General features: G+C 41.6%; 1 protein-coding gene across 1 annotated transcript in view; it reads left to right on the forward strand.

Moving 5' to 3' along the window:
• The window catches only part of CLSTN2 (calsyntenin 2), a 636147-nt gene that overhangs the window by 293963 nt on the left and 322541 nt on the right, over window positions 1-19643 (forward strand). The window lies entirely within an intron of this gene.

Below are 19643 nucleotides of genomic sequence, written 5' to 3' on the forward strand. Positions count from 1 at the left end.
TAAAATATACAGTGACTGTTCCCTTAAATTGGGTTGCCCATTATAGCTCATCTCAGATGTGGAAAAGTACTCCACACTGAGGCACTCGATAGAGGCCTGTATTCCTCCCAACTGGTTCCTAGTTCAAGTCTCCCGTATGATGTCACGTTGCTCCATTATCTCTTCATTGTTTGTCTTTCCCAGATAAGATTGGGAATCAATTATAGAAGGCACTGGACTGTAAGATCCATTTGAGTAGGAACCGTGATGTTTTAGATCGTTTTTGAATTGCAACACCTTACATAATGCCTGGTATATGATAATCACTTAGCTAGCCTTTGCTGAATGAAAGATTTCAGGTCAATTCAAACTGTGTGGTGTAGTAGTTAGGAGCACAGACTTGGCAGCCACACCTTCTCTGTTTAAATCCCATGTCTGTCACTTTCTAGCTTTGTGACCTTGGGCAAGTTTGTTTTACCTCAATTTCCTTGTTTGAAAAATGAGGAAATAATGTAACTGGATAATGGGTACTATATATCTTTGGGTCAGTGTGAGGATTCAATGAGCAAAAGTATTTAAAATATCTACAACAGTGTTTACAGCACAGTACATACTAAATAAATGTTAGGTATCAATTTTGTTCTGGAAACCTGTGATATAGCTTGTGAGATGGAAGTACACAGGCTTCAAAGAAAAAAGCAAATACATGGTTCAGTCCCACCTTCAAAACTTACTGATGCTGCAAACCTGGTCAGATGTCAGATTGCTGTAATCCCAATGAGCTCCAGTTCCCTTATCTGTAAAATTAGGATAATTGGATCTAGCCATAGAGCTATTGAATGCATCACATGAGATTATCTATGAGCCATGCTTGACATTGAATGTTAGCCACTCTCTCCTAATCCTCATTCCCTCCTCATGGGTGCCCTTTTCCTTTCTTCTCATGGTTTCCCTACTCTGCCCATCTCTCCCCAGGGGTCCCCTTGGACTCTCTGCTCTTCTTTCCCTATGCATTCTCTTTGTATGGTCTTATCCCTGAGATCCCACGACTTTGATCACAGTTCCTATGGGCTGATGTTCCAAATCCCAACCTCCTACCCAGATCTCCCTGCTAAGGTTCTAGTCCCATGTACCTACCCACTCAGCATGTTTACTGGCCTCTTCTGTTCCACAGACACTCAAAGTCAGCATGTCTAAGACTGAACTTATTACTTGTCCTCCAAACATTACCCTCTTATTGTATTTAATATTGCAATGAATGGTACCAATGTCCACCCATTTACTCAGCCAGAAACTTGAGTGTCTTCTTTAATTATCTTCACCATTGACATCTCAATATTGATCAGTCCTACTTCCATAATTCTTTGTTATACTACCCCCTCTCTCTGACCTGTGTCACTAGCTTAGTTCAGAACACCAGCTCTTTCCTGGGTGACTGCCAGAGCCTCCTGACTGACCTCCCTTCCGTCGTGCCCTGCCTCCCCTCACTTCATCCATTTTCCGTGGAGAAAACCTTAGTACCAAGCTTTCTAGGTTTTAAAAAGAGAAATGCAGATGTAATTTCTTGATGGTTTAGAAAGCTTCAGTGCACCCTATTACCCTAATAATTGGGCCCCACTCCTTCAGAGAGTGTAAATGCCTTTTGTCTTTGATACTCTGACCCTAGATTCTTCCTCTCCCCAGCACCCCACTTTTCCTTCTCAGACTCAAGTCTCTGGTTCTGCACTTGCATTGCTCTAATTGCCTGTGTTTCCTTCTGCCTCTAGCCTTTATGCATTGCTCATTCTGCTCCACTGACACTTGGTCGACTCCACATTCGCCAAGTCCTCAGGTCTCAACAGAGGCTGACCTTCTTTCTATAAGCTGCTCCTGACCCCCAGATTCTGGTCTGTATAGGTGTTCTCCTCCAGGCTCATGCAGCATCCCATGGCTATCTCTATTCCAGGAAGCACTACCCTGGTTTGACTGTATCTTCCTTCCTCCTTGAGCTATGGACTCTCTGAGAAAAGGAATACTTCATTATTTATCCCATATTTATCTTACCTGCCATATAGTGGTCATTCAGTAAAGCTGAATACATAAAAATTAATTGTATATGTTAGATGACATTTTCTTCTACTCCAAAGGGCCCATCTAACAGGAATTTGATATGAATGGGCCACGTTTTCCCTGCCATAAATGGTCTCATACTCTTCTTGACTCTGTTAAAGCTTGTAGTGTTAATCTCAGATACCCAGTATCCAAAGCTTCCTTGCCCTCCACTGAAATATCCTGCATCCAGCTGGTTTTTTAATATGTCTGTTTAGCTTGAAACATATTTTCTCCTTCCACAACCCCTCTTGCAGAGGGGAATAGCTGGTGCTCTAGAATAGGGTGCTGCAAGCTGTAGCCTGAGGGCCAAATGCAACTCACCACCTGTTTTCATAAAGTTTTATTGGAACACAACCACACTCATAGATTTATGTATTGTTTATGACTTTTCTCATGCCACAGTGGCAGAGTTAAGTAGTCATGACAGAGACCATATGGCTTGCAAAGCTTAAAATATTTATTCTTCATCCCTTAACAAAAAATAGGTTGCTGACACCTGCTCTAGAGCTTTGTCCATGAGCATCTGGGCTCACTCAGCGCTGTGCTGCTGAGATTCAAATATGCAAGGCGGAACTCGAGAAAGGGTCATGGTCACAAATCCAATTTCCATGGCTGAAAGGCATTTCTAATACCTTTTCTTTGATAAAGCTTTATGTTTTTGTAAGTACTTTCATGTTCATTAAGGAAAAGATCTTCAAATACAAATACCACTGCTTGCAAGTGATGCTGCTGCTGCCACAGCTGCTGCTGTCTAGACCACACTCTGAGTTGCCAGGCCATTGAGGGTAGGCTCTGGAATCCCACTGCCTGTGCCTAAATTTGGTCCACTGCTTACCAATGGTGTGAACTGGAACAAAATAAAAAACTTAACTCTCAGGGTCTCGGTTTTCACCTCTGTAAAATGTGGTCAGTGAAAGTAACATCTAGCTACCAAGGTCATAGTGGAGAGTAGATGAGTCATGTCAAGCTCTTATCACAGTGTTTGGTTTATTTTAAAATGCTTAATATATTTCAGCTGTTGTGGTCTTATTTGCCTGTGTGCTGGTACCATGACAAGAAATTCCCTATCACAGCCAGATTCCTAATGCTTGCTTTCCTTCACGCTATCCCTCTTCATGAAGCCTTTGGTATATCCCAATGCCTACATGAGAAGATCAGAACTGTGGCTCTACGTGTTTCACTTGCTCTGATGTCACTCAGCCTTCTGTCCCCATTGGCAGGTCTCCTTACTGCCCCGTGTACTGCCCTGGTTGTTCTTGCACCATTGTTTTATCCATGCAGCTCTCCCAAGCTTGCATTTTCTTGCTTCTCCTCTCTGCCTGTCTCTTAATGTTCTGCAGCAGCTCCGTCTTCTGCAGAAGCCACACAGACACTATGGCTACCACCACAGAGTTCCCCTCTTTCCCAGCGCTCACACAACTGCAGAAGAAGTGGCTTCACTGGACATGAGACTTATCTCCTTGGGTGTTTATTTAGCTGTGTCATTCAGCCTCTCTGAGCCTCTATGTCCTCAACTACAAAATAGGAATAATATTAATTTTTCAAGGTGGTTGTGAGGATTAACTATAATATGACAAGTATTTCTAGCACGTTGAAGTTTCAAAATATATTCATTGTGTCCTCCATGCTTTTAGTACATGGCTTTTTGCACATAGCTGGGCAGAATGGGCTGATTAATGTACATTGCCTCAGATAGTAGATTTTCTCCCCATGATTGACCCCTGAAGGCCAGTTGGGGGCCCTAACAGTTCATGCCACCCTTATTACCCTTTCCTTTCCATGAAGACTTTCCACGTCAGCCATGTAGCCCTCCAAGAAAAAGGATGGCAGTAGAGGATACCTTGAGTGCTGCTGGGTATTGAAGCAGAAGTGGTCTGTGTTGGCAGAAATTTAAGCACATGCTTGGTGATAATGGTGTTAACTGATAAACCAGGACCTAAGCTGTGTCCAGTTGTGTGCAGCTCTTGGGATCCTCCCGTGGGTCTGAGTGGCTCTAATTAGTCTTCTGGTTTGCTATGACTGATAGAGTCTGGTCTTCTTCTGGCTTACCTTACCACTATTCTCTGGTGAGAAACCTTTGCTGTCTACCTTGTCTATACCAGCAGATTCCAGAGCTATTCAGCCAGTGAAGCTAGGAGAGGTAGGGGTTAAGAGGGAAGCCCTAGAACATCCCCAGGGTTCATAAACATTCTCCTACTGAGTAGATGAATGCCTTATGATTGTAGAAGTAAGTGGTAGTGGGGGTCTGATTAGAGAAGGTGAGGACAGTTTATTTGTGGGAAGGGAGAAAATGAAGATAAATACATTGCTTAACAAAAGCAAGAGGTTTGGAAAGGAGGTAGTAGTGAAGAACAGCAGTGGGAATAAAGCTGGAGAAAATAGGATGGTTGGTCATGGATGGTGACCGTAGCAGATGGTGTCAAGAGGACCCATGAGTTCCTGCCTGCAACTCATTGTGTGTCCCTGAGCAAGTGTTAGCCCCATTCTGAGCCTCAAGTAATAACCCTGTAAAATCACAGATTTGGAATTGGTGATTTCTATGGGCCTCTCCACACACCTAAATTTCTTGTATCCCTTGGGAAACTCTATGACTTTATTTTTAAAATTTACCAAATACCTAAATATCAACTTTTTTGTGCCATTATAAGAATTTTTAAATAACAATTGCCTCTTTTAAACCTTAACATAGCCCTAAGAGTTAACTTCTATTTTTTTAACTGTACTTTAAAGATGTTGTTCCACTGTCTTCTGACTTGTATTGTTATATTGTTTCTGATGGAAAGTCTGAGAAGTCTGCTGTCAATCTTAGTTTATGTGTAATTTGCCTTTTTCTGGCTAATTTAAAACTGTCACTCTCTAATATTGGTTTTCAGCAAGTTGATTATGATGTACTTTGTGTTTTTGTCATTTCTTCCACTTCAGGCTCATTGAGCTTCTTCTTGGCTCATGGCTTTCATCAAACTTGCTAAATTTCAAGTAATTATTTCTTCAAGTGCTTTTCCTGCCTCCACTCCCATTTTCTAAGGATTCAGTTATATCTATGTTAGGCTGCTTCTCTTCCTATCCCATAGCTCACCGATGCTCTATTCACTTAATTTTTCAGTTGTATTTTTCTCTGTTTCACTTTGTACAGTTTCTATTGCTATGTCTTCAAGTTCACAACTCTTTCTCCTATGGTGTCTAATCTGTTTTTAATCTCATCCAATATATTTTTAATCTCAATGTTGTTTTTGTTCATTTCCTATTACATGTTATGTTATATAGTGTGTGTGTGTCTATATATATATATATATATATATATATATATATAAATAAATTTCACTGTCTTTCCTTCTCATGCTTTCTTTTTTCTCTTCCTTCTGGAACATATGGAATATATTTATAATATTTTAATGTTCTTATTTATTAATTACATTATCTGTGTCACTTCTGGGTCTATTTCTATGAACTATTTCTTCTCCTTATTATAAGTCATGTTTTCTGGCCTCTTTGCATGCCAAATAATTTTTTATTGGATTCTGGACATAGTGAACTTTATGTTGTTTAGTTGGTAGATTTTTATGCATTCTTTGAAATAATTTGGTACTTTGTTCTGGAATGCACTTAAATTATTTGGAATCAGTTTGAGCTTTTCAAGACTTGTTTTTAAGCATTTTTAGGTGGGAACAGATCAGCTGTTCTGTTCTGTTTTCTAGAGATAATTTGTTCCCACTACTGAGGCAATACTCCATGTGTCGTACCTTACAAGGCTTTCCCTCACTGGCTGGTGGGAAGACAAACTATCTGTAGCACTGTAAAAGCTCCAGGGATTATTCTGCCTGCTCCTTTTTTTTCCTCAGCCTTGGTAGTTTTCTCATGTGCATCTTCTGATCAGAGCTCAAGGACTTGAGGAAAACCTTCTGGAGATCTCCATGGTTGTCTCTCTATGCGTCTCCTTCCTCTCTTACACTCTTCCCCATACATGATAACTGCCTTAACCTTCCTGAACTTCTGACTCTGGCTTCTTAATGCAGGGAAACTGCTAAGCTCTGTCTGGGTACGCTCTCTTGGTACTGCAGCCTGGAAAATCTTGCCAGGCAGTAAGCTGAGATATAACATTTACCTTATTTATTTCTGTTTCTTCAGAGATCATTATTTTTTGCTACCTGTTGTACAATACCTGACAGCCAGTTTAGTACATTTTTGCAGTGTTGTGTTTTTTTTAAGGCAGAAAGCTTCTATTATTTCATCATAGTATGAAGTGGAAGTCCTATTAGATACTGTTTTTATATTTATTTTACAGGTGGTGAAACTGAGGCACAGAGAGATTTGAATAATTTACCCAAGCTTGCACAGTTAACAATTATTCAGTAATTTGAAGTCCTAATCTCAACTTTAGGCTCTGCTGTCTCAAAAGCATTTCTGTAAATCAAGTCAAAATCTTAATAATTTGGTAGTTCCCAATTACAGAGCAAGGACATCAACATGTGTTTGCACATCAACCTATTCAGTATTCAAAGGGACTGGTCCATTCTGCTTGTCTTTGTGTTCAGAGATAATCATGGATGCTTTTTAAGGCATTAACTCTAATGCTATATTTGCATCCTATCTTAAATCTGAGGACAGAAGACATTTCTTCTGACCCTTTGGGGCCACAGGATAGATTTCCAGAGCCTCCACTTGTGACAGATATTTGTATTGAATAGAAATATAATCTGACTTTTCAGTGCTCTCTGGAAAATTCCTGTTTTTGGAGCACAGACCATTTACCCAAACAGTGTAAAGAGATTATGGTTCACTCTCTACACTGAATTATGCATGGTTTTCAGCTAGGTAAAGTTCTCTATTTTCTATTTTAGGAACATTCCTGCACAGAACAGAAAAAAAAAAAAATCTATACTTTCCAGAAGCAACCATTCTTAATTTATTTTAATTCTACTAGGAAAAAGAAATAATAAGTCTGAACCCTATCCATTTTTTCTGCATCTCGTTTTATAATTGGTAATCAGAGATTTCTCTTCATTTTCAGAAGTAGAACTTTCTTTTTATGTTTCATGACATTAGAATAAAAAAAGAAGAACATTCGGCCCAACTTTTACAACATCCATTGCAGCACACTCATTATGAGATTTTTTTAGAATTAGAATGACTAATCCTGCTTAATACATGAGGAGTGTTTGCTATTAAGCACTGTGCCTTCTCAGAACACCGTGTCAAAACCATTTTAATTTGAGTTGGTGGTGATTAAAAAATGTCAGCTTTAAAAAGACTATTTCAAGAATGCCTCAGAGTCTTGGATTTGGCTACAAAGAAATTTGTGATGTGTTGAAATAATAGAACGATTAAGGCAGGAAGAGATTTGAATTCCAGAGTTTTAGTTCAGCATTGATGGTGTAATATACAATGGATATGGTTCTAAAAGGAAAGTTAAATTGCTCAGCTGAATTGAAGGCATTCATTTGGAGGAAAATACAAGTGACACACGGAAATAATATTGCTGTACTTTTCTCAAATGTACTTTTTATCTCATCTTCTATCCCAGCAATCTTTTGCCACATCTGGGTTGCAGGAAGGCTTCAGTAACCCTAGTTTTTGTTGCCAGTATCCTCAGATACTGGCTGTGAGGAGACAGGACAGAGTGCTTGGTGGTATGAAAAGCAAAATGAGTTAACTCCACAATTTTGACTCAGTCCAGACCTGCAGCTTGTTTTTGTTAGAGTTGCAGAATAGATACACACATACAAATACATACACATACTACATATGTGAGCTCAATTTATCAAAGCTGTGATATCAATTGTCATTTTATGTACCACTAGGAAAGGAAAAACATTGCCAGCTAAACTATGACACAATGCTTTCTTAATGCTTAGAAATTTTACTTCATACTTGTTAAAAGAGTTTTTAAAATGAATAAATGAATATCATCACTCTTATGCATACTTAAAAATGATAATATAATATAGACAAAATTAAATGGTTGAAATGTTCCAAAATGAGCTCCGTATTCAAAGACTCAATTTTGTAATCATTTGCAATTCAGAATTGTCCAAGTTTTTCCACACAATATCATCCTCTGTGACAGTAAGAGCATTGCTAATGCAGTATTTTCTAAAAAGTGCTCCATTTTTGTGTCCAGGACTTTCTCCAAGTGCTAAAAGCCTTTATGCAAATTTTGATGCGTACACATTATCAATTACAACTACATCATGACTATAGCCAGGCCAGAGATTGTGAAATGCCATTGATTATAAAATACAACATGATTTCAATGATGATAAAATATGAAAAAATATACATTATGTGTGTATGTATATATATCTGTGTTTATACATATATATGTGTGTATACATACACACAAACACACTCATATATATGTATATATGTATATATGTGTATATATATATAACTAAAATAGACATCTTAAAACAAAAGCAAATTTCATCTTGTAGGATAACATTGCAGAGGGCAGGATATGCCTTTCTACCTTTCCTGAGCACAGGAATTCTATCTGTGAATTCTCCTCTGCTCTTGGCATTTCCCCAAGCTCCAGCCTAGCTCTGGCCATAAAGCTATACCTTAACTGCACCTGGTTTCTCTCTCTCTCTCTCTGTCTCTCTCTCTCTCTCTCTCTCTCTCTCTATATATATATATACACACACACACACACACACATACATATAAAATACTACCATATAGTACTGAGCTAGTTACATGAACAAAAAAATGTCATGGGACAACGTGAAAGGAGAATGACATTTGGAAACAAAAGATTTGAGCCCCTTACCTAGCTGTAATATTTACCAACTGTGTGAACTTTGGCAAATTATAAACCTTCCCCGAGGCTCATTTACTCATTGCATGATGACCATGTGATAATACCACCTTAACAGGTTTGTTGAGAAGGGCAGATGAGATAACATTTATACAGGTGTAAAGTGATACACACATGGATAGCATTCTTACTGCCAGGGTGCTAACACACTTCCTACAAGCCAAGGGGTGAGGACTTTGCTGAAGGTAGGTGATCCTTGACCTTAACTCTTGCCAAAGCAGCAGAATAGAGAGTTAAGGAGGAAGAGAGACCAGAACAAGCTAACTTTGAAAGACTGAAGCAATGAAGACTGATCATTGGGTAAAAGGTGTTCTGCAGCTGGGGTAAGAGAAGCAGCCAAATTTTTATGTGGCACTACTAGGGTCCCTGTCTCTATATCCCGTCTCCATGAGAGAACCTTTTTCTTCCTGGATGGGATGCTGGCCACCAACTAGGAGGCTGAGGTGGGGAGTGGCATGTATCCACCATCATGAGGTTGTAATGTACCAGGATCTCAGGAGATGAGGGACTGTAACTGTTGACAAGGTGACAGACATGGAAAATGATAATACATGAAGTCAGCTTAGAAATCGTGACTTGTAGTTATGGTTCTATGCATTCTGTTCTTAATATTTTTAGAAAAATAGTAAAATTTCAAAGAAAACAAGAAAAGAATACTAAGAGTGCCATCTCATGGTATGACTTATACCCATTTTGTCAAATTGTGCCTACCCATCCCTGCTGCCCATGGTCAGGATGGTAAATAGGTTTCATATCTCCTGACATGTCTAATCAATTAGCAGTGACTGCTAGGAATGTTCTCTTGTCCAATATTCTAAGGGTAAGTCCATGTTCAGTGAGAAAGTGTTGTGTGAGGGCTTAAATCTTAGTATCCATGTTGGACAAGGGAGAGGAGGGTGGACTCAATGTCCCGTGAGTCCACTGACCTTGATCTGTGGTCCAGGCCCCTTTTGAAGACTGTGGAGAATAAACATGTAAGAAATGACCGAGAAGGAGCTGATTCTGCACTTAGCTCCAATCTTGCCTGATGTCCTGTAACTGTTCCTAGACCTCTTGCCTCGGATTCTAGTTTCCCAGACTCTTCTGCACAAGTGATTTGACTATGTATTCATTTATTCATTCATTTAACACATTTTGCTTAGGCACTTGTATACCAAGGATTGTGCTGGAGGCTGGGGATACACTAGAGGACAAAACAAATGGAGTCCTTGGAGTGTTCCTGTGAGGAAGGAAAATTGGCCTTTGACAGGCACACAGTCTATTTAATCCAGCTGCTTATGTGCTACAGATGTCATATGCGAGATATATCTATATCTATATCCATATCTATATATAGATATGGATATAGATAGATAGATATATTATTTGACACAGAGTCTCACTTTGTTGCCCAGGCTGGAGTGCAATGGCACAGTCTTGGCTCACTGCAACCTCCGTCTCCTGGGTTCAAGCGATTCTCCTGCCTCAGCCTCCCGAGTAGCTGGGATTACAGGCACCCGCCACCATGCCTGGCTGGTTAATTTTTGTATTTTTGGTAGAGATGGGGTTTCATCATGTTGGCCAGGCTGGTCTCGACCTCCTGACTTCAGGTAATCTGCCCACCTTGGCCTCCCCAAGTACTGGGATTACAGGTGTGAGCCACTGCACCCAGCCACAGTATTTTATAAATACATAAAAATAGAAGAAACCTGGCCATTTCAGGAATTAATGAGTTTACTTGAGAAAGACTAACAGAAACCATGTCACCATTGTTAAATACATCTCCAATACTACTTTCCATGAAAACTTGTCTTTGAGACATGAGCAGAAATGTGAAGAAAGCACATTTGAAATATAATATTGGAAAAGGTGGCCCTCAGTCTTCCATGGGCCAACTTCTGAGGGTATTTTTTTACTTAAAGAGTCATATTGGAGGCCTGGTGTGCCTCATCTCGAGCCTCTGTTCTCTGAGTTCAGCCTCCCAGAGCCCAAGGAAGTTAACATTTTCCAAAATAAGACAGAGGCATGGTCTGTACCCCTACTTTTTCCACTTGGTTGGGAACTACAGGGTTTTATGGACCTCAAGAGTTTTGACACTCAGCCATCACCTTCTCCTGCGGGCACTTAACCAAAGCAAGGGCTCATGGGATTCTGCGCTTTATGAGAGGACATGATTCCCATTCCCCAGGATGCCTGTGTCTGGCATTCACAGAGGCAATGGGGCCTGATGGAGTCCTCGCTGCCCAACGGCCTGTGGAGGAAAAGTGCTCACTTCTCAAGAGGTTGCATCCCCTAGGAACACTGCACCGTTATGGCTTTGCCCTGGAGGAAGGGCCTGAGCTGTCCCACACTGCCCTGATTTGGGACTCACATACAGGAGCCACACATGCACTCATGGCTACTGCACTTCCTATGTGTTCACTTTGATCAACACCTGCTGCTGTTCCTTGTTCCTGACTCATTGTTAAGCTCGAAATCTTGCCAAGCTACTGCAGCCCATAGCACTTTTCTTCTTCCCTAAACCTTGGAAGCATATGATTACTAATTGTGTAAGTCAAGTCCCACTTTCCAAACCACACCCTGGGAATAAAGGCCTTCTCAAGTTTCACAGCTCACCCTCTCCCATCATGGCAGAGTGGAGCACAAGGTCAGTGACACGAGAGGGTCACACAGTAAAACCTGCTGGCAATGGAAAGGGACAGAAATAGACTTTGGTGTTCCCTTCCCAGGTTAGGACGTGATTACTCACTCTCCAAGGGCTAATTTGAGACCCAATATTTTTATCCAGACTTCAGAAAGGAAACCATTGATGGGTAAATGATAAGTCAGTAATGGGCCTCCCCATAAGTAGATCTTTATAAAGGGGTCTTGGTGTCCTGAGACATCTGGGTTATGTTGCTGTCTTTTGCCTGTGGTTTAGTAAATGAATGGAAGTTTGGGGAAACATGGGAAAGAAGAGGGAGGGCCCATGCTTGTGCACCTATGTGTACACAACTGTGAAGAGTGCAGGTCGTATGGGTGTCCCTGTAGCTGTCCATACACAGTGAAAGTGCCACACTTGGGCTTGATGGCTGAGGCACACAGTTAAAGAGCTCCACTGTACTAGGCTGAAAACTTGGACACTCTAGACTCTGAGAGAGGGAGGAGAGTTTAGAGTCTTGCTTCTCAAAGTGAAGTCCATGGGCTAGCAGTGTCAGCATCACTTGGAAGTTGGCCAGAAATGCAGATCAGGTCCCCAGATCTACTGCATCAGATGTGTAATCTCCAGGTGATTTATAAACACATGAATATCTGAGAAGCACATGCTCAGAGTTTATCTCCCTGAATGGCACAGGTGAGAAAACAGGCCAAGAGAGATGTTCCACAGTCAGTGCATGTCAGACTACAGCCAGGCCTGGTAAAACACAGAGTATACCTGGCCCCTCCTTGTGCAACCAAGACCTATAACCACACACCTTCTGCCCATCCCGTGGTCCCTCTCCTGTCAGGAGTTGTGTCTGTTTGACAGAAGTGCCTGAGGTAAAGTAGAGAGGAAGGCTGGCTGTGCTGAGTGCTAAGGGAAGAAGCGCTTGCATCTGAATTCTGTTGTGGCTAACAGGAGCAGAGTTGTCAAGCCGGGGTTATGTAGCAACATGCCAGAGATCTCCTTGTACTGCCTGCACCTGGATGTGGCCCTCCAGGACTACACCACTTGACTGATGTGGCAAGGAATGGAATGGGTGCAGAGAGGGGTTACCTGATTGCATGAGGGTAGGTTTTGTGATGTGGTAGTTAGCTAGAAGGGAATTATTGCAGTGTGAAGCCAAACTGAAATCACTGACATTCAGGGCATTATGTAGTATGGGACCTACCCCACAACCTTCAAGAAATGCTGTGTCCCCTTTCTCTCCTCCACTCTACATCCAACTAGGTGGCTATGATGTTTGTGGGAAGGGTCCCTGTCTTAGCGTGTGTATGTGCACACACCACGCTCATGCACTTAGAGCACCAGGCTCAGCCTTTATACTTGATTCAGTGTCTGGTTCATCTTTGTAACCCTAGCCCTTAACTTCATGCCTGGCACATACATAATAGCTGCTTAATAACAGTTTATTGATGCAAACTTAACTGCAGTAAGAAAATGGCCTTTCTCCAAGACCAAGGCCTCACTTAACCAAAGGAGAGGTCATCCTATTGAACACCTTCCCAAACAGATTCCCTTTTTATTTGTGTTAATATCCTATTTGTGTTATACTGCATTTGTGTTCATATCTTATTAAGTTTGTAGTTCCAGTTTGATGCTTATTGCAGTTTATTCTCTGTAACACTCCAGTAAAATGTTAATTTTACCTTATATATATATTTAAAGTTCTATAGCTTATTAAAGTTTGAAATGTCAAGGTTTGAAACCACCATGGCATATCATGCCATGGACTATTCAGACCTTAGCTGTGCTAACATGCAGGTGCCCCTGTGGGAAGTGGAGGTGTGCACAGTACCCCAAACTTTCCTCCCTCACACCACAGAACCTCTTCTTCAGAGAGTCTTGATTTCTCAGAAGGCACTTTGGGAGACCCTGATCTAGTTATTCTGGTATGTGTGGTATCTGTCTTCTAACTTGATAACCACGTGTTCCAGGGCTGGTAATGAGTTTTACACTCGGCTGTTATTCCTCAGGGCTTAGTAGGTATTGAAGGAATGCCTACTGAATGAATAACTAAATCAAAGTAGGTCTGTGAAAAAGACAAATAGATATAAGTTCCAGGGTGGAATAAATTTTATTTAATTCTAATTTAACTCAGTGACTATGTTCAGGTGACTGCTTCTGTGCCAGGCTCTGTGCTGGGCATGGTGAATACAGAAATGAAGGAGACTGTGCACCATCCCCAAGAAATACAAGGACTTGAAAGAGAGACAGATAAAGGCACTTCCCAACTGCAGACAAATGCAACAGATGATGAATTTACAAGGCTTGGAAGGTGCAAAGAAAAAGGAGTGTGCAATCCTTAACCTAGATGATGACTAAAACAAATTGTGGAAGGATAACTGAATTCACTGTGGTGACAAGAATGGGGCAGGGTGCAGTATGGTCGACAGCTTAGAGGTATAAACACATTGCCATGCCCCAGAGACCATTAACTCCCCCACCACAAAAAAAAAAAAAAAAATGTGACAACTGACAAATGTTGGAGTTGAGAATGTCCTAGATCACAATAAGTAGATCTTTCCCTTCTCTAAAGTCAGTATATTTCTGTTGGGACAGTGCCCTGCTCTGATTCAGAAAGGTGCCAGTCTTCCTGACTTCGGGGACTTGCAGTTGGACAGTGGCTTTGCACTTTGTGAGCTCGCACTTACTGAGGGAGAATGCCTTAGAGTGTGGCCAATGCTCTAGCCTGCATGGCTGGTGGCACTGAGTTAGGACATGTGTATCATTGATATTCATATTTTCTAAAAGTCTTATTATTATGCTGTACAGATATGTGTGGATTTTTTAAAGCTTGCACTCAATAAACTGTGAATCTGTGACTGTAAATAAGACAACTTGTAAAAATGCGTTTACGTTGATCCTTCCAACTTAAAATTTATTTTGCTTTTACTTTAGCTTATTTATGAACCAAGAATGACACTGATGGAGAATCTGTTTCCACACTAATAACACTAAAATAGATTTAGATGCATATCAGATGAAAGTTGAGTATCATTTTTAATTATGATTAAGGTGACATTTTATTATTTTCCCCACGAGAGTCATGAATTTTGATCTGCATGAAATGTTAATTGAATGCATCTCCTGCCCCTTCAATCAGAGAGTATTCCTGGTAAATAACTGTGGTTCTTAGTGGGCAGTTGCTACTGGGGGATCTTTTACTACCATGGGTCCAAAGAAACATTCTAGAGGCCTTTCTGCTTCCCTTCCTGTTTGAGCCAGGTGAAGGAATCGGACATATGTGAATCAGAAACCTTGTAGTACCACTTAGAAACTGTACACACTTGATCAGTTATTTCATGTTCCTAGGCCTGTGTTTTCTTGCCTGCACAATGGGCATGATACTGACTTCAGAGGATGAGGATTTCATGAAACAATGTAACGTACATAGCAAAATAACATACATAGCATAACATACATAGCCAGCACATCGTAAGTGCCCTTAACACTGGTGATATTGTTATTTTATTAAAGTTTCAACAAAAATGGAAAATGTCAAACTAATCAGTCTAAGGGCTGGGAAGAGAGCAACAGGGGCATATGTGGGCAAGTAGGAAGGCAGGGGGTGTGTCTGAAGGAATTCCAGAAGTGTCAGGCTTTTTAGCAGCTCCCTGTGGGGCTGCTTACATGTCAGGGCTTCCTCATTTGCTCCTGAGAGGCAGCATAGTGCAGTAGGAAGGATATGGGCTATGAATTCAGATGGACTTGGGACCGAATCCTAGAGTTATTAAAATGGAAATAATAATGCTCTTATTAGTCATTGTGAGGATTCTGAATCAGGATTCCTGGTGCTCAATACCTGGGGGCCATAGTTACAGACTGATTCCAGAAAACGGAATGCAGAACACATCCACCCTGATGGGTTTATGAAGTCTCCTCTTCTAATTAAGGATGAACACCATTGAGAGATGGGCTTTGGTTTTCAGAAAAGTGAGCTGCAGATCACGAAATGGCCTTGACAGAGACCTTGGGGTCTTGACTTGGTTATCAGTTCTATCTGTACCACAGAGCTCTAGTTTCTAACTCTGTGTCTCTTCGTGGTCATACTGAGAGCCCAACTAACTACTAGCAGCAATTATGGCCTAATTCTTGGTAAAATAACAAGCTCATCCAAGTTTTCTTGGGACTTTCTTAGTGTTCTGAAAATCCTGCATCATGGGAAACCCTTTAGTTCCAGGCAAACAGGAGAGCTGGTCGTCTCTTGCTCCACTATGGGCGGGGGGACCTTTGGAAAGCTCTGGTATCCTTATAGTGCCCAGAAGTACATTTACATGAAGCCACTTTTATTTGATGCCTAAAATTATCAATGTCAAACTGGCATACTAGGTAGATTTCTTTCATTTAAAAACCAAGCGTGAGAGCAGGGAACATCTGGATCTCTAAAGTAAAACAAAATGAGATGATTTATTTACTTTGCTGCAGTTCTGTCCCCTGATGGCTTTGGGTGTGTTTGTTTATACTTCTGAAGGGGGTCGCATTTGAGTGAGAAAGGCAGCCATCTGAGAGAGCGTGAGGGCAGCGTGGGGGGCTCATCAACAGTAAAGACACCTCCATCCCTCACAGTCCCTCCTAGAGAAAGCTTTTATCTCCTTATGTGGCAAGAGATGGAACATCTCTAGCACTCTGGAAGGCTCCCTCATTCCTCACCCCAGTTAATAAATACCTCCACAGGTAAACACTTTCCCTGCCTTCCAGAGCTTTTCAAATATTTGGATTCCCAGGCCACACCCATAGACTCTGATTTAATTGGTTTGTGATTGGGCCAGGCACAAGAGTTTTTTAAAAGCTCCCAGGGTTGAGGTCACCTCTCTAATCCAGCAGGTTGTATGAGTACTAGGTGGTTCCAAATGCCAATACATTTCAGACCTGCTGCCTCCCAGGCATCTAAGGGCAGGAATTAATGGGTATGTGGGATGGGATCTTCAAAGACCTGTCTGTGGGTATCTGATGGAGGAGCAGGGCAATGTGAAATATTTTGCTGTGTCCATTTCCTGGGCAGAGCAAAGCATTAGCTTTGAATGCCCACAGAATAATAGGATATAGGAAAAGCCGAAGGGGCCATTTTGAAGTGTAGACACAAACGGCACCGCTTAGGGACCCCATGAGGAAGTGCCACCATCAGGAACAAGGAGCTTTCTCCTGATTCCTGTAGGTAGTAAATGCCTGGGTCTGCAGAGAGCCAGCAGCTTCAAGTCCAAAGGAGAAAGTGGCAGCAGTTTTGGGCAGCACTAGGGGAGGCTAAGGCTTCTTCTCCATTGGCCTGTGGGCAGGAGGCTCTAGCAGGGATGTGGGGGCCAGAATGCATTCAATGGACTTGCTTGTGTGAGATTCACTCTGGGAGCTTCCAGCAATGTGCACCTAGGAAGAAATCTGTTGGCAGTTGGAAGAGGGGCAGCTGACATCCTGCAGACATGAAGATGGGGCTGAAGGACTCTAGTTAATAACAGATCCACAGGTGTGGAGGCCTGGTAACAACAACTCTACCAGTTCACTGTAGTGCAGGATCACTGCATGAATGAAGGGTCCTTATAGAATTCCTCCAATTGAGTGCTTTCATAATATGTTTGAAGATTATTTCATTATAAAATTTTCATCTATACATGAGAGACAGAAGGAACTACAGTCTACAGATTTTCAAGTCAGATTTCAAACTCAATTCTCCTACTAAGTAACTATATGACCTTGGATAAATCACTTTCTCTCATTGGGCTTCCATTTATCTGATTTTAAAAGGCGAGAAGTGGATTAAATGATCTCTAGGGGATCTCTTAGCACTGACACATTGGAAATTCATGGGAGTTCAGTTATCTATTTAAAGAGAGATGCAGCATGGAGGGAGGACCCTGTAGGGTCTTTGTTTTCTTGCTCCCAGTCACAGTTTCTACTCCTTCCCTGCTGCTTCTGAGCACATCCCTATGACTCCTGGAGCCATGGAGAGTCTGAGACACCAGCCAGCTTGGTACAAGTCAGGCCCTACCACTGTAAGCTGTTACTCTAACAAACAGGGCCCAGAGAGAGGCCATCCTGTCCCTAAAGTTATTTCTCTGTTCAACGACTCCAGTTGAAAATCTCAGCCTAGATGAAGATAAATGGACTCCTGCAGATGTTCTGGCTGGAGTGATTGCCTTGCAAATCACATCACCATGCCCAGCGGAGAGTATGAGCAGTCTGACAACATTGTGGTTTGGACCAGCACTCTGCAAAGGGCTAATCTGGCACCATGTTGCTTTTGGGGCTGGAGCTCTCAGGAGGAAATGACAAGGTTGGGGCAGGTCATGGTTATAGATTCTGATCTAACTAGCAGATGTGACCTAAGCTAGGGGCATAGCAGCGAATGGCTTCCATATTGTGCACCTACACAATTTCAGGTACAAGATAGGTGGTTTGCACATTTTATCTTTTTTACCAACTCTATGGCATTGTTATCTCCATTTTACAGATGAGAAAATGGAGGATTGGGGGACTGATAAGGAGAGTTAGTTTGTACTTTAGACTGTTTAATATATGCAAGGCCATTTTCTTTCCTCTGTTACGTGATGAATTTTAGCTATCGGCATTTCACCTACCATTCTTGGAAACTACTGAAACTCATGGGTCCCAACCAAGAGAACTTGACAGTGCAGGAGGTTAGAGATGTCAAGAAAGGGTTTAGAAAGGCCTGAGTTTAGAATGCTCACCAAAGACCCCCCCCCTCCCAACTCTGCAGGGCAACAGCTGGGAGGCAGCATCAACATTAATGAAGCTCTACATCCTGGCTTACGGCTTACAGCTGGCAGGGAAAGCTCAGAAAGACAAGTATTATGACCTCGGATGCCAGGCAAGTCATTTCAATTTAAGAAATCGCAAATATTCCCTTTCAAGAGATACTTGTCTAATTTTTTATTAGGCAAAAATCTTGAAGAATAACTTGTTTTTTGGAGGGATAGAGCCAAACAAGACTACAACACAATGTACTAGGAAGATAGACATTATTCAACAACAAAACTTTTTGTGCAGCAAATGTGTCCTGAGGGATTATGGGTGAGTTATGATTCACTCAGCACAGGTTCACTGGTACCCACTCTGTGCCAAGCAATGTACTTGGATCTGGGAAAAGAGTAAACCAGATATGGTCCTGTCTTTGGGAATCCACACATCAAGGCCTTCGAAAGAATGTGCTGTACCTTCATGGTGAAATGGGGGCAGATGGCTTGAGAATAAACTGGGAGAAAATTTCCATGTCCGGTGGCTACAGCTGAGAGTCACTATTTGGCTCTGCCTCTTTTCGGGGTTGGGACTGATGTTTCATGAAGTTTTTATAGGGAAAAATGTGAATAATCTATTTCAATTACTTGTTAGAAGCCAAATTTACATAATCATTTGATGTAATGCTGTTCCTTTGGGGCTTCCCTGGAGTAGTGTCAGAGCTGCTGTCCCTGCAAGTGCCTCAGCCCCTGGAGGAGCAGACAGACATTTCTCCACACTGGGAGAGTCAAGCTGCATTCAGCTGCAATTGGATGAGCCTTCGCCAGGGATAATTAGGCCAAATGGGTGTGAAAATCTACCCAAGGGGAGAGGAGCATTCTTTTTAATCACTTTTTTCCCCCCCGAACTTGAGAGTAAACCAGTAAAATTAAAATCTATTTTAATAATACAGTCTTCATTAATGTGAAATGTAGTTTTAGGCAGACCTTAATTCAAAGGTTGCTTTTTTTTGGTGGAAAAGATATTGCTTTTTGTGTGACCTTTAATAAATCCAGAAGTGACAACATGGAATTTTAAAGCATTTCTTAAACAGCAGAATTCTGAGAAGAGTCTTTTCCTCACTGACTGGTTTCCATGTGGCAGATGTGTCCATGCCATGACATTTATGCCAAGCATATGTTGGCTGCCCACATGTGGGACATGGGAGTGAGTAGTCGCCTCTGTGAACGCTTTGAAGGCCAGAGCCACATCTTCTCTGGCTGGCTTTCTCTACACCTATCCTTGTAGACATCTCTATTTCTTTGTGGAGAGAAGGGATGATTGAATGAGTGACGTTGCCAGATAGTGACTTCATTGTTCTTGGCACTGAAATTTGGCATCTCTTCTGTGGCAAGGCAATCACTGAGTTTG

This window comes from Pongo abelii, chromosome 2 (genome assembly GCF_028885655.2).
Source record: "Pongo abelii isolate AG06213 chromosome 2, NHGRI_mPonAbe1-v2.0_pri, whole genome shotgun sequence".
NCBI classification, from domain to species: domain Eukaryota; kingdom Metazoa; phylum Chordata; class Mammalia; order Primates; family Hominidae; genus Pongo; species Pongo abelii.